This window comes from Curcuma longa, chromosome 1, assembly GCF_044706935.1.
Source record: "Curcuma longa cultivar G26 ecotype Majalengka, Jawa Barat chromosome 1, ITB_CL_G26_1.1, whole genome shotgun sequence".
Taxonomy (NCBI): domain Eukaryota; kingdom Viridiplantae; phylum Streptophyta; class Magnoliopsida; order Zingiberales; family Zingiberaceae; genus Curcuma; species Curcuma longa.
Genome location: NC_133861.1, coordinates 27,241,910 through 27,254,338, shown reverse-complemented (window position 1 = coordinate 27,254,338; position 12,429 = coordinate 27,241,910). Strand labels below are relative to the sequence as shown.

Below are 12,429 nucleotides of genomic sequence, written 5' to 3'. Positions count from 1 at the left end.
GACTATGAGATTTCACTTAATTCTGGTCAGATTGTATGGAGGAACATGATGTTTAAGTAGCTTGTCAAAGTGATCTTGCATGTTCTGGATATTAAGTAATTGGAAATAAATCTCTTAGATTAATAGCAATAGCTGGAAGCAACCTATGTGAGCGGTCATCGCAGTGTTGCTTCAATGCATCTAGAACAAGCTATCAATAATGTCATAAGCATGAGCGATGTCACTCACATAAAGAGCCTTCACCTACATCCATTTCTCATAGCAAGAAAAGTAGCTGCAGAAGATACTCATAAGGTTGGTATAATGAACTACATAAGAGGGTGAGTAATTGAGCATCCATCCACTCTCATATCGCTCTATGGCTCAGGAATCTCAATTCCCGGGTAATAAGATGGTCAAGCTGACCTTGACCCATGAATTTTACACAGGCTACAACAACCAAAGAGAGGTAGTTCTCCTCCCATTAAATTTCTCCATTGTTATTATAGAAAAACTAAAAATGGTAGCCGAATTCATTATTAGTAGCATCAAGGTAGTAGAGGGTTCTGACATGATTAATCACCACAAGTTGTTGATATCCTTGCTCGAGTGGTTGCGACAAACTTACAATCTGGTTAAGGTTCCAAACTATTGTTTTGGTTCCTTCTAGGAAAAAAAGGAGCACAAGCAAAGGCTTTGAATGTGCTCACACCAAGTGACACAAACTTATTGTTCGCGGAAAGAGAAAGCACATTGAACAGCATGGAGGAAGGACCTATGCCCTAATCACATCAGACAACGTGTGAAAAAGGGCTCAACGCCTTAATTGTGCCTTGCAAATCAAAGGATAACACATGAAGGACTTGACAACTTGCAAAAGCAGCGCATACTACACAGAGCAATGTGTGAGAAGGATAACATTGGCAGATAAACTACTATGGATGACCTGACAACAGTTCATGTTGTGGAACGCGAACAGACTGTGCTATGCCAAACAACACAGAGAGCAATGTCATGATAGAGATGAGATGCAGATGCATGCAGAGGAGTCAGAGGATACTGTCAAACAAACAGATTGTTGTGGACTGTGTGACAATGGTGTGGCAGTGGAACACAGAATGATGACAGAACGCTCAAGAACCCTCAAAAGGGATGGGGCACGTATTAACTTGACTTTGATACAATTTGTTGTATTAGGGGAATTCACCATTTGCACAACCTTAGGTGGACCCACAATACCAATACATATATTACTAAACGAGTACGGAATATTACTTGTAGCCCCTCCATAGTTTTGATATTTGCAAATGTCATGGGACTTTTAATTGGGGTTACGAAAATTCAAGAGCACTGTAACATTTTTTTTCCTACCATTGATCTTTCATCTATTAAAAAAATTGATACAAAAATCAATTCAACTTAATCTATCTACTTGGTAACATGGATTGATAAGCTTTATCTAATAGTAGAAAATTAGTTAGATAGATGCATTTTATCTATTCTTTGTGTTATGTTTCCATGGTTAATGTTAAAAAGTTTCATCTTCTCTTGCTAATACTTTAGCAAGGCCAAAATACAAAGTTAACAATGGAATAAAGATAAAAGTAGGCACACATACCACAATCACTAACACAACCATCTAACATGTTTTGGCCGGCCTAGACTATTAGTCCACAACCTATAATTTGTTTAGTAGATCACCCCTAGAATCTTCTATATTTTTCCTCTTCGATAAAGTGTCGGAGGTGGAGAAATCTCATACAAGATGATTGCAATATGTACAGGAGATTCACAACAGAGGTTAGAATCTGACAATTAAGGCTCAACTTAAAATAACAATTAAACATTGTTTTTTATCAACATGTTATCTTGTTCGTAGCTGTTCAAACCATTTTGAAAGCCTCCTTCGCATCTATCCAAGGAATTCTAGTGGATCGAGATCGTTTTCTACAAGCCCTCAATGAGTATTTCATCCAAGGTTCACTAGTCAACTAGTCATATTCATGAGTCGAATGACCTTGACCAGATCCAATGGATTGTGACCTTTTTCTCCATTTTCTTTGGTGATTGTTTCATCCAACCTGTATCAGTCAACTACTCATAAACAACAGTCGATTAGTCAACTTCTCATAGTTTCTAAGTCAACTACCTAGTCAATTCAGTCATCTATCAATTAGTTAACATTTTTAGTCGACTAGTATGTTGACTATAACTCATCTAGTGATCGAGTCTACATAGGTTGAAAGTTACCTTCACTATAGTACAATTTGCTCCTAACTCTTAGCTCACCAATAGTTGTCTTCCGCCACAAGATCTCTCGTCAAGCTTCTCGTCCCTCAAATGTGCTGAGCTTTCGGCTCCCTCCTGATGTCATCCTTCTTGGCCGCTTACATGGTGCATCTCCAGCCATCCCACAAAAGCTTATTGTCCCTTATATGCATTGAGCTTTTGACTCCCTTTTTGTATCATCCTTTTGAATCTATGTATGTACTCTGCTTCCCATTTACAATTACTACCTCCGATGCCTCTCATTTTGTAATCCCTTAGGTATACCATACCTCCTTTCACCGATCTCAACAAACCCTAAGTCACTAGGTGCTCACAACTTGGTCGTGTCAAATTATCTGTGTGTGTGTATACCTAAGTTTCTGTATAGTCATATTAGAACATAAAATAAGACCCAACTTAAACCTTTTGTCCAAATATCAAAATCCGTGGTCACACCGGACCATTATGACTTTTTTTTTGTAGATCTGTTGAAGTTTGGGATCGCTGGTTTAAGATTAAAAACTACACCTCCATCCATTTTTATTGTTTTGTTGTGATTATAACAAACTATTTTGCAGTTTTACAAAACATCCGGCAGGTGCAAGTATGGGCAATCCTGCAAGTACACTCATTCTCTGAAGAAAATAGAAGTCGCTCCAATAGCATTGAACTTCTTAGGTCTTCCTATTAGACCAGTAAGTCCACTATTTCCTTTTTCATGCCATGTGATCATCGCTATTTTGCTTCATATTGATTCATAACAAGCATGTTTGTCACATGATTTCACCTCATGTGTTTATATTACATTATAGGGAGAGAAGGAATGCCCATACTATATGCGTACCGGTAATTGCAAATATGCAGAGAATTGTAAGTATCATCATCCTGAACCAACTGTAAACTGTAGCAATCCTTGAGCAAGGTGCTCTTCCTGTATGTCAAATTGGTGGATCTGAGCAACAAATTCCATAAGGTGTGTTGCCGCTCCCTGTGACACCTAGCCCAACTCAAGGGGCATTTTATGTCCCAACTTCTTCAACAGATACGTCGAGAGATGCCTGCTTTCCCTACTTAATTTTAGACGACGAAAGCTGAGATTGAGTATTGGCACTCCTGCAGACTTTGTAGAACGAGTATAATATTTGTGTATGGTGCCAGACGATGAAAGCTGAGATTGAGTATCGGCACTCCTGCAGACTTTGTACAACCGACTATAATATTTGTGTACAGAGCCATCGCTAAGCCTATTTCATAAGAGTGAACATATTGACCTCTGGACTATGGTGCAACCATAGATGCCTTTTTAGTTTTCTAAGAATTTAAAAATCAGGAGTCTCAGCTTCCATGAATTAATAGATGAATTTTTTTTTAATGGACAGTTGATATAAGAATGCTGAATCGATCAGTTGTCTGTTATGATCGTTTTTTGATTTACTTTAATAGTTGATGAAACTTTTTTGTGAAGTCAGATTGGTCATTTTAGGATTAGTTGGTATAAATTAAATATTTGATCTGATTAAAAATAAATAAAAGTGAACATGTTGAACTTCTCATAGGAATAAAGTGGTCAAATAGGATGAGCTTTGAAATTTTCTTATTTTCCAGGTTTCTTTTCCAGTTAATTCTCAGAATGAAGGAATAAGAACATTATAATTTGAATTGTGTTTTAATTTTCAAAAGCAAAATCTTAATAGAGATTTTTATTGATAAATTAACCTAGAGATTATCATCGATGGTCAAATTTGGACAACTTCGAACAGAATTTTTTTTTGTGATCACAGGGATTGAAAACCTTAGTGCCACATTTTCAGTTTTGACAGTGGCAAAGTAGTAACTCATCTTTGCACTTGTGGCTACATCGCAGTGAGGTTATAACCGAGCCACTATAATGGCTGGTCGAAGATTATTACCAAAGCCAATGCCATTTAGAATTTTTGAAAGGGCTCCTTCTGATCAATGCAAGGTCCTACAAATCTAATGATTTAAAGTTTGAATTATTTCTTTAATTGTTTAGGGAGTCTCTGAAAGGGCTTCACTATCCCTCCAATGAAGGGTGAAGTTCTGTAATTCCTTCTGTTGTGATTATTTATCTAATTAGATTAGGAAGGACATGCAAGTCCATTTTGCCACGTTAATTTAGAAAATAAACAGTTTTCTTTAATATTTATCCATTTTGCACATTCTATTATTTTTTTCTTATCTTTGGCCAAGGTGCTTAACAAAATATCTTCTAACGAGATTATCTTGATTTTTGCCTAAAAGCTTAGATGTAGTTACACCTAACTATTAGCAATTTATTTATAAATTGTTAATATTAAAAGTAAATAAATAATAAATATTTAGCTTTTATAGTGCTTGAAGGTGTAGAATTATTGGATGTGACTAACCGGTGAATAGGCACTTTGATTTTGTCATTTCATTTATAATTTAAGTTAGCATAGTGAAAACATAAATAATAACTAAATTACTAAAATAACAATGCATATACACATCCTATAATGCCCGTAAGGTGCATTATTCTCATATTCATCCTAATTTTTTTTCTTAAAAATTTTCCAAAGGTGAAAAAAAATCTTTTGCAAATCTATTTAAGTTACATCAATCATAAATATAATTTTCATTTGTTGGATTTTTTTCAATGTTAACACTTATTTAATTTTTCATCTATTTTACCGTTGAATTTTTACTAATGAACTTTCTATCCATCAATATTTATCAGACTTTCTTGATGATTAAGTGTCTTGATCTCAATCCACTTATCTTCTTCCATAATTAAATATTTGATAACTTTGACCTACTTAATATAATCAATAAATATATTATTTAAGTCTCAAAATTTTTAATTTAATCTATGAGTATATATACTATAAAATTTACCAAAATTTTAGTTGTTAAACGGGTTTAGCGATTGAAAAAAAATTATACATATTTTCATCGTAATTTGATTTAGCGATTGAATATGGATTCGGTCGCAAAAATTAGTGACTGAATGTGAATTCGATCGCTAATTTTTCAAAAAATTTCGACAACATATCCATATTTTTCTAATTTATAACATATTTACATCAAAATTATACCATAAAGCTATTATATACAATCCATATCACAAAACTATCATATACACAATCAACATTCATAATCTATATCATAAATCTATCATATACACAATCAAATTCATATCAAAACATGTCACAAAACAATATTCAAATAATACAATTTATATTCAAACGATACAAATAATCTCCAAATGATATAATAAATATCCAGACGATACAATCAATATCCAAATGATACAATCAATATCCAAACGATATAAACACTATCCATAATATAATTCATATCTAAAGTTTGATACAAATTAGGTCTACGATACAAACTATATCCAAATGACAGAGACAAATATGTTATCATCCCTAAAAAAAAACCCTCCATCATCCAATCCTACATCAAGTAAAACACGATAAGTTATTAAATCAAATAAGCACAAAGTATAATCATTAGAATAATACAAAAATAATGAAGCTAGTATTAAAATACGCAAAATTAAAATAACTTATCAAAAAAATATACAAACTGAATCACTAACATAAGTTTAACATGTTTTAAAAGAACATACCTTAATTCTATAATATAGTATTAAATCGCCGGTGATTTAAATATTAAAATTCTATCAATATTGTTTCTGAAAAAATATAATATAATTAGTATTGTATATAATATCAAATATAACAGAACCAATTTTAATGTTTAATGAACAATAAATATAAAAACAAAGTTGAAAGTTAATACACCTCAAAATTTCTACTAAGTCTATTATGAATCGAAATCATGCGGCGTGGGAAAAGTAGGACTCATTAATGAATAGCGATCAAAGAATTTTTCCATTTGCCGATCATCCATCGATCACTGCCTGTTGCTATCCTGACCCGATCGTCTATCGATTGCCATTGCTCTAATGTCTTTAACCCGATCTCTCAGTAGTTGATTTTCTAATTGTAACTCTCGTATTTCATTGGATTGAGAATTAGATCGATCGTTGTCCCTATGAGCCATTACACGATCATATCAGGAGTGTTTGATAACCTCACTAAGTCATCCCCTCTACATTAGGCCGAGACGTCTATGCAACTCAATTAGTCATATCGCCCTATTAAAAAAATATATTAATATTAGATAATAAATAATTAATAAAGTTAATCATTTTTAAATATGAGTAATAGTAAAGTTTATATTCTTATGTTTATAGTCTTCGATCTCGCATCCACAAATGTGTCATTCTTTTTCTTATGGGTATTGTGAAATATCTCCCAACAAGTACTGGATCTATATAAAGTATTTACCTACAAAGATAAAATATTTAAAATTATAAATTATTATCAATTATAAAAATTTGTAATAATATTATTGTAATCTCATTAAATTTATTGCATGCTCTACAATAGATCATGATCCAACTGTATGTTTTGAAGATCCTGTGCTCTGCCATCGACCTCAGCATTTCTATTGCTTTGAGCAGTTGTTGAATTTCGCTATTATTTTTCTATAGCCCAGATACTTTGTCATTCATTCCAAATCTTATCAGGCATATATGATGGCTTTTTTATTTTTTTCTCCACTTGTACATCAAGTCTTTGTACAATGTTTAAGAATAAATATTCCATATTATTTTAAATTCTTGCTTGTGGCCTAGCTCTCAAGTATATTTTTTCTGTAAAAATATCAAAAATATTAGTATTAGAGAATAATGGACAGTAATAAAAATCTTTCATATCTTGGTCTACATGCCTCTATGTAGAACCAATTACATTATCATTCTTTAAATTTTTTTTGAGATGTACGTAGCGATACTATGACCATTAAGAATAAAATTACATGAAAAAATATGTTATTTTTCATTATAAAAAAGAAATGAATTTGAATTACTAAAAACATCAATACATACCAACCCCCAACAATATTCAATGTAATTTAACCACTGTATACTAGTGGACTAGCTGACATAATTATATCTGTAAAATAACATTATAACACACACAATCCAACATGTAAAAAAAACAAACATACACATAATAATAACAGTTTTCAACTCTAAGATTTAATCATCATTACAATCCTAATCATTAACATTACAATTTTTAATTCTTTATCGCTAAATTCTATTAGCTCCTCACTAGTAGGCATCTCTCCATCATCTATTTCCTCGTAGGTGACATTTACATCTATCAGTAATTGAGATGTAGATTGAATATCTAAATCAACTAAATGACTCTCCACTTCCTCATTCTGAATGCATCATGATTTTGAGTCGTAATAGAGTTCAACATTTCTATGTTCGAGTGAGGCTTAATTGGACAAACTGATAATCATTCACTAGATCTCCTTCTCTTCTTCGGGTATTTAAGATAAAAAAATTTACTCAACTTGTACCATGAAAATGAAGGGTTCAGAATCACTTCGGACTCGCCCGGTTCAAGGCATTCCCGTGTCACTCAGGCGCCCCGGTGTACGGCCTAGGATCTCCCTACAAAGTAATCTACCCCTCATAATCATGCATATTTGCTCACACAAACATTTCATCAAACACGTTCAAGGCACAATACACATGAAACAAAGGTAAACATTTCATTGAATAGGGAAAATGTCATAAACAAGTTCATACATCACCATCATTACATAGATGTTCATCCTACATCCTAAACTCAAGGATCTACTCCATTACAAGAAGATTACAAGAAGAAATACATGAAAATAGTCATCCACAAGAAAAGGGAAGACTTATCTTTGAAGCGTGAGCATCCCCTCTTGAAGATCTTCTTGCTCCGGTGTAGGATGGATCGGTGGAGATGAATGGCGAGGTGGATCGGCGAAGGATGGAGCGTTTAGGGCCTCCCCTAGAGAGGGGGAGGCGCCGCCGCCAAGCCAAGACCAAGGGTTTTGGAGAATGACCCAAGATAACCCAAGATTGGGTTTGTTTCCACCTTTTATACTCACCCAAAACTGCCCAGATTGTCCCTGGTTTACAAGGCTCCGCCTCGAGGGGTTTTTCACCTAGTAAACCCGGTTTTCTTCAATTGGACCCTGAACCAAAGTTGTAGAGCTTTGAATTATCTTCAATTTGGGTGGTGGACCGACCCATAACTCCATCTGAGCCGAAAGTTATGTTGGTTCGAAGTTTGGTCTGCAGTTTGGGCAGAGCACCCAGCGCGGCCGCTGTTTGGAGGCACGGCCGTGCCATTTAGCACGGCCTAGAGCTGTCATCGTTCTGTACACCCTGAAGCAAAGTTGTAGATCTTGAAGTTAGCTTCATTTTGAGGGGTGGCACGGCCCGTGGTTCAATCGGAGCTGAAAGATATGCCCGTTTTACTTTAAGTCTGCAGAGCAGTCCAGAATGATAGGTAGACACGCCCGTGTACGTTCCGTCACACGGCCGTGCCTAGGAGGCACGGCCATGTGCAGCCGCTGCTCTGTTGCTAGGCACGCCCGTGCCTATGAGGCACGGTCTCACAAGGTCGCGGCTCTGTTGGAAGGCACGCCCGTGCCTGTGAGGCACGGCCTACACAGGGTCGCGTCTCTGTTGAATGAGGCACGGCCGTGCCTTTGAGGCACGGCCCTAGCTGGATCTAGCTGAAGAAGTGGGCACGGCCGTGCCTGATAGGCACGGCCCTTGCTGTCGTCGCTCTGTTGGAGGACACGGCCGTGTCTAGGCCGTGGGTATGTGAGGCACGGCCGTGCCTGGTAGGCACGGCCGTGTTCTGCCTTGTTTCTTCTTCTCCTCCATTTCTTCGTGTTTGCTGCATAAGAGACTCACCCGTGACAGCGAGCACGGCCAGTGTGAGCCTCTTTTCTCCACTATTTGCTCCACCATCAATAATGCATCGTTTTGGCTCAAAATCGCATCCTGTCATACAAAAAATACAAAAAGCAGATCTCCGAGCAAAAGAGTAGAAATATGCAATATAAAAGAATAAGGTGTGACAAAGTGTAGCATATGCAATGAATCACAAGTAGATGAGCGTTAAAACAAGGCTAAAATACTGTATATGATCTACGCTCATCACACCCCCAGACTTAAACCTTTGCTTGTCCTCAAGCAAAAACCTGCATTTAGATTCATGAATTGAAATAATGGAGTATCATAATATCTCAATCAATCCTATCCTATAGTTTCATTGGTGAGCTAAACATTAAAATCACTTAAATGTGGCCTAAGAGTTAGTTCTCCGTGCTCGGTGTAAAATGTGGCCTTGGACTTTCAAGTGTCAAATCATACTCAAAGTCAAGTCATCATTTAACCAGTTTTCCTCATGCCTCCGGCGATAGACACTCGCATGGTTCATCCCTCTCAAAAATGCTAAGCACCATCTACACAAGGTCTCAAAGGAATACTCGGTATCAAGAGAAACATGATAGATATTTCCCCAGTAACCTTTATTAGTCTCAAAGGGGTATCTAATCAGTTTCCACTCACGACACTGTTTTTTATCCCTTTATATCTTTCTTCTTTTCCTTTTTTTTTTTTTTCTTTCTTTTTTTTTTTTTTTTTTTTTTTTTTTTTTGGGATCTTGATTTTTCCAAGTGAGCTTCCATGATCCGAGTTTATCCAGTAACCAAAATGTAGTTGAGAGATCACCTTAGAAGCGCAAGTACTAAAGGTGCAATGATTCATGACTAATTTCAGACTTTCTACTATCAAATCTAGGCATAGTGTAGAGAGATCCTAAAATTAGGCCAAAACTCAAATTCTTTCAATAAAAATATAGCTCACTTCATGCTACTAAGGATAGGAAAAATCAGATCATCAAACATACTAACTCCAATCATCAAATCAATGAAGTCTAAAATAAGTGTGCAAGCATTTTTGCAAGAAGACAAACCATCAATGCTATGATAAGTGATGCTTCAATTTATTATGCATGGAAAAACCAAAAGAGAAATAACAAAATCTAACTAAGAACCCAAAATATGTACAACCCCCAGACTTACATTTTTCTATGTCTCAATGAAAACAAAAAGTAGTAATGGAGAAGAAATATTATTGGAGAGAAATTACCCAATGATGCTCAAAAGAGGTCAAGGCCTTTAGTTATTTAATCCCTCTCTTCGAAGTAAGCGCACTTCTCCACATCCATGAAACCTTCAAAAGAAGACATAACAAGAAAAAGTAAGTAGAGGGTTTATGGGTTAGAAAATAAAATAAAGCATAAAAGAAAACAAAGAAAGAACATAGAATGAAAACAAGGAAAGAAACTTGGGTTGCCTCCCAAGAAGCGCTTGTTTAAGGTCCTAAGCTTGACCTTTATTTTTATTACTTAAACCTCGACCGTGGAGGTGTAAGATACTTCAGAACCCTACGGTGAAGGGCCCTGAGTTTTTCATTAAATATGCTCACATAGAAAAGGTTACTACTAGTGATCCCATAAAAGAGATGTGAGCAATTTGTATGCGATTTATTGATCAAAAAATTTCCTACCACAAATATGCTTGAGAAAAGATAGATTGGTAAACATAGATATATTGAAAGAATTAGTGTCTTTACCAATCACAAAGTCTAGCAAGTCATCAAGCATATTCAATGGTAGGGTGTGATGTGGTGTGGGTGGAGAATCAACTAAGGGTAGTGATTCTTGGGGCTCGGCCTCTATTTCACAAGTCCCTACACTAACCCTTTCTATGTCTCCAAATTCTGCCAAATCTATAAATCTTAAAGGGATAAGGTAAGAAGGAAAGCCACTCTTTACATATTTTCAACTTAATCTGATTCCTTATATAACTTCTTACCACATCATTATCCAATATATCATCAATGGCAGAATTGAGTAGATCTTCAAATAAGTCCTCAGCAAGATTATCAATCTTTTTCCGTTTAGATTCAAAATATTCCTTGGTGCAAGCATCACAAAAATTTACTTGTCTCAAACAATCCTTACATAACACATTTTGTGATGATACAAAATTTTCCCATTCAGCACCAAAATTACCAACCATATTTGTAGACACCTCCAAGTTATCATCTTTCACAAAAGAACTAGTGTCATAATCATTATCATGCTGGTTGTTTACAGAATCAAAATAATCCTTGAAGCAATCATCACAATATTTTACTTGTCTAAAATAATCCTTACATAAAAGGCTTGTGATGATATCCATTCCTCCATCATATCATCAAGGATACAAATGTTCTTGCTGTAACATCCACCTACACGCCCTATTTTTAAACATCTTTCACACCAGATCCACGATTTAGCCCATTCTTCTAATGTAGGGCGACATCCATATTTTATTCCACCAGGCTTGTAATCAGGATCATATAAAAGTGGACATGCTTCCATTACATGCCAATCAGCACCACAAAACACACATTCATCATCATCGTCATACAACTCACCAAATCTTGAATATCCAACTTCGAATAACCTCACTATATAAGCATCCATTTAATCCTCAAGAAGAATGTTTTGGGTTTTCTATATTTGAATTTTTTTTGTATTTTTCAAAGTCTAGAGTAACTAAAATTGCTAGTCACTAAAGCTAATAGCAACAGTCCCCGGCAACGGCGCCAAAAACTTGATAGCGTTCCGCAAGTATACGGAATGTCGTCAAGTAATAAAAAGATCGAATCCACAGGGACCGTGGAATTACTTACTATATCTAGCACAAAAAGGTGGAGAGAATATTGAGCATGAGTTGTGTGGGGGAGATGGGAGTGTTCTAAAGTGCTTTATCCTAGAAGTCAGAGAAAGGGATCGACTGTGACACTGATGGGTGAAGCGACTAGGATTTCGGACTCCTCAGAGAATGGATTAATTGACTTGGATCCTCTACCTTTCCTCAATAACTGTTCAATTGTAGGAATGTTAACCAATTTATCCAATTCAACCTCGTCAGGTATCCTCGAATTAAATCATTGGTGTTCTTACGTCACTCGTTATTGGTTTGAAACGGTTCTAGAAGCCCGGTTCAAGGCATTCCCGTGTCACTCAGGCGCCCCGGAAATACTAAAAGAACCCTATCCCCTGTCACAGGATATCTTTTTACGGATCTCTCCCCAATAACGAATGACCGCTAACTATCCCTCATAAGAATTCAACTACGCATTAGGAAACCCCTCGGAATCTCGCCCGGTTCAAGGCATTCCCCTGTTACAGAGCGCCCCGGTGTACGGCCTAATGATTCCCCAATTCA

General features: G+C 35.9%; 1 long non-coding RNA gene across 1 annotated transcript; it reads left to right on the top strand.

The window, feature by feature from the left end:
* The first annotated feature begins 1,049 nt into the window (after window positions 1-1,049).
* Window positions 1,050-3,638, top strand: LOC141842639 (uncharacterized). Its single transcript, XR_012602948.1, has 2 exons — window positions 1,050-2,942; window positions 3,060-3,638. It is a non-coding gene; the product is annotated as an uncharacterized LOC141842639 (long non-coding RNA).
* The last annotated feature ends 8,791 nt before the right edge of the window (window positions 3,639-12,429 follow it).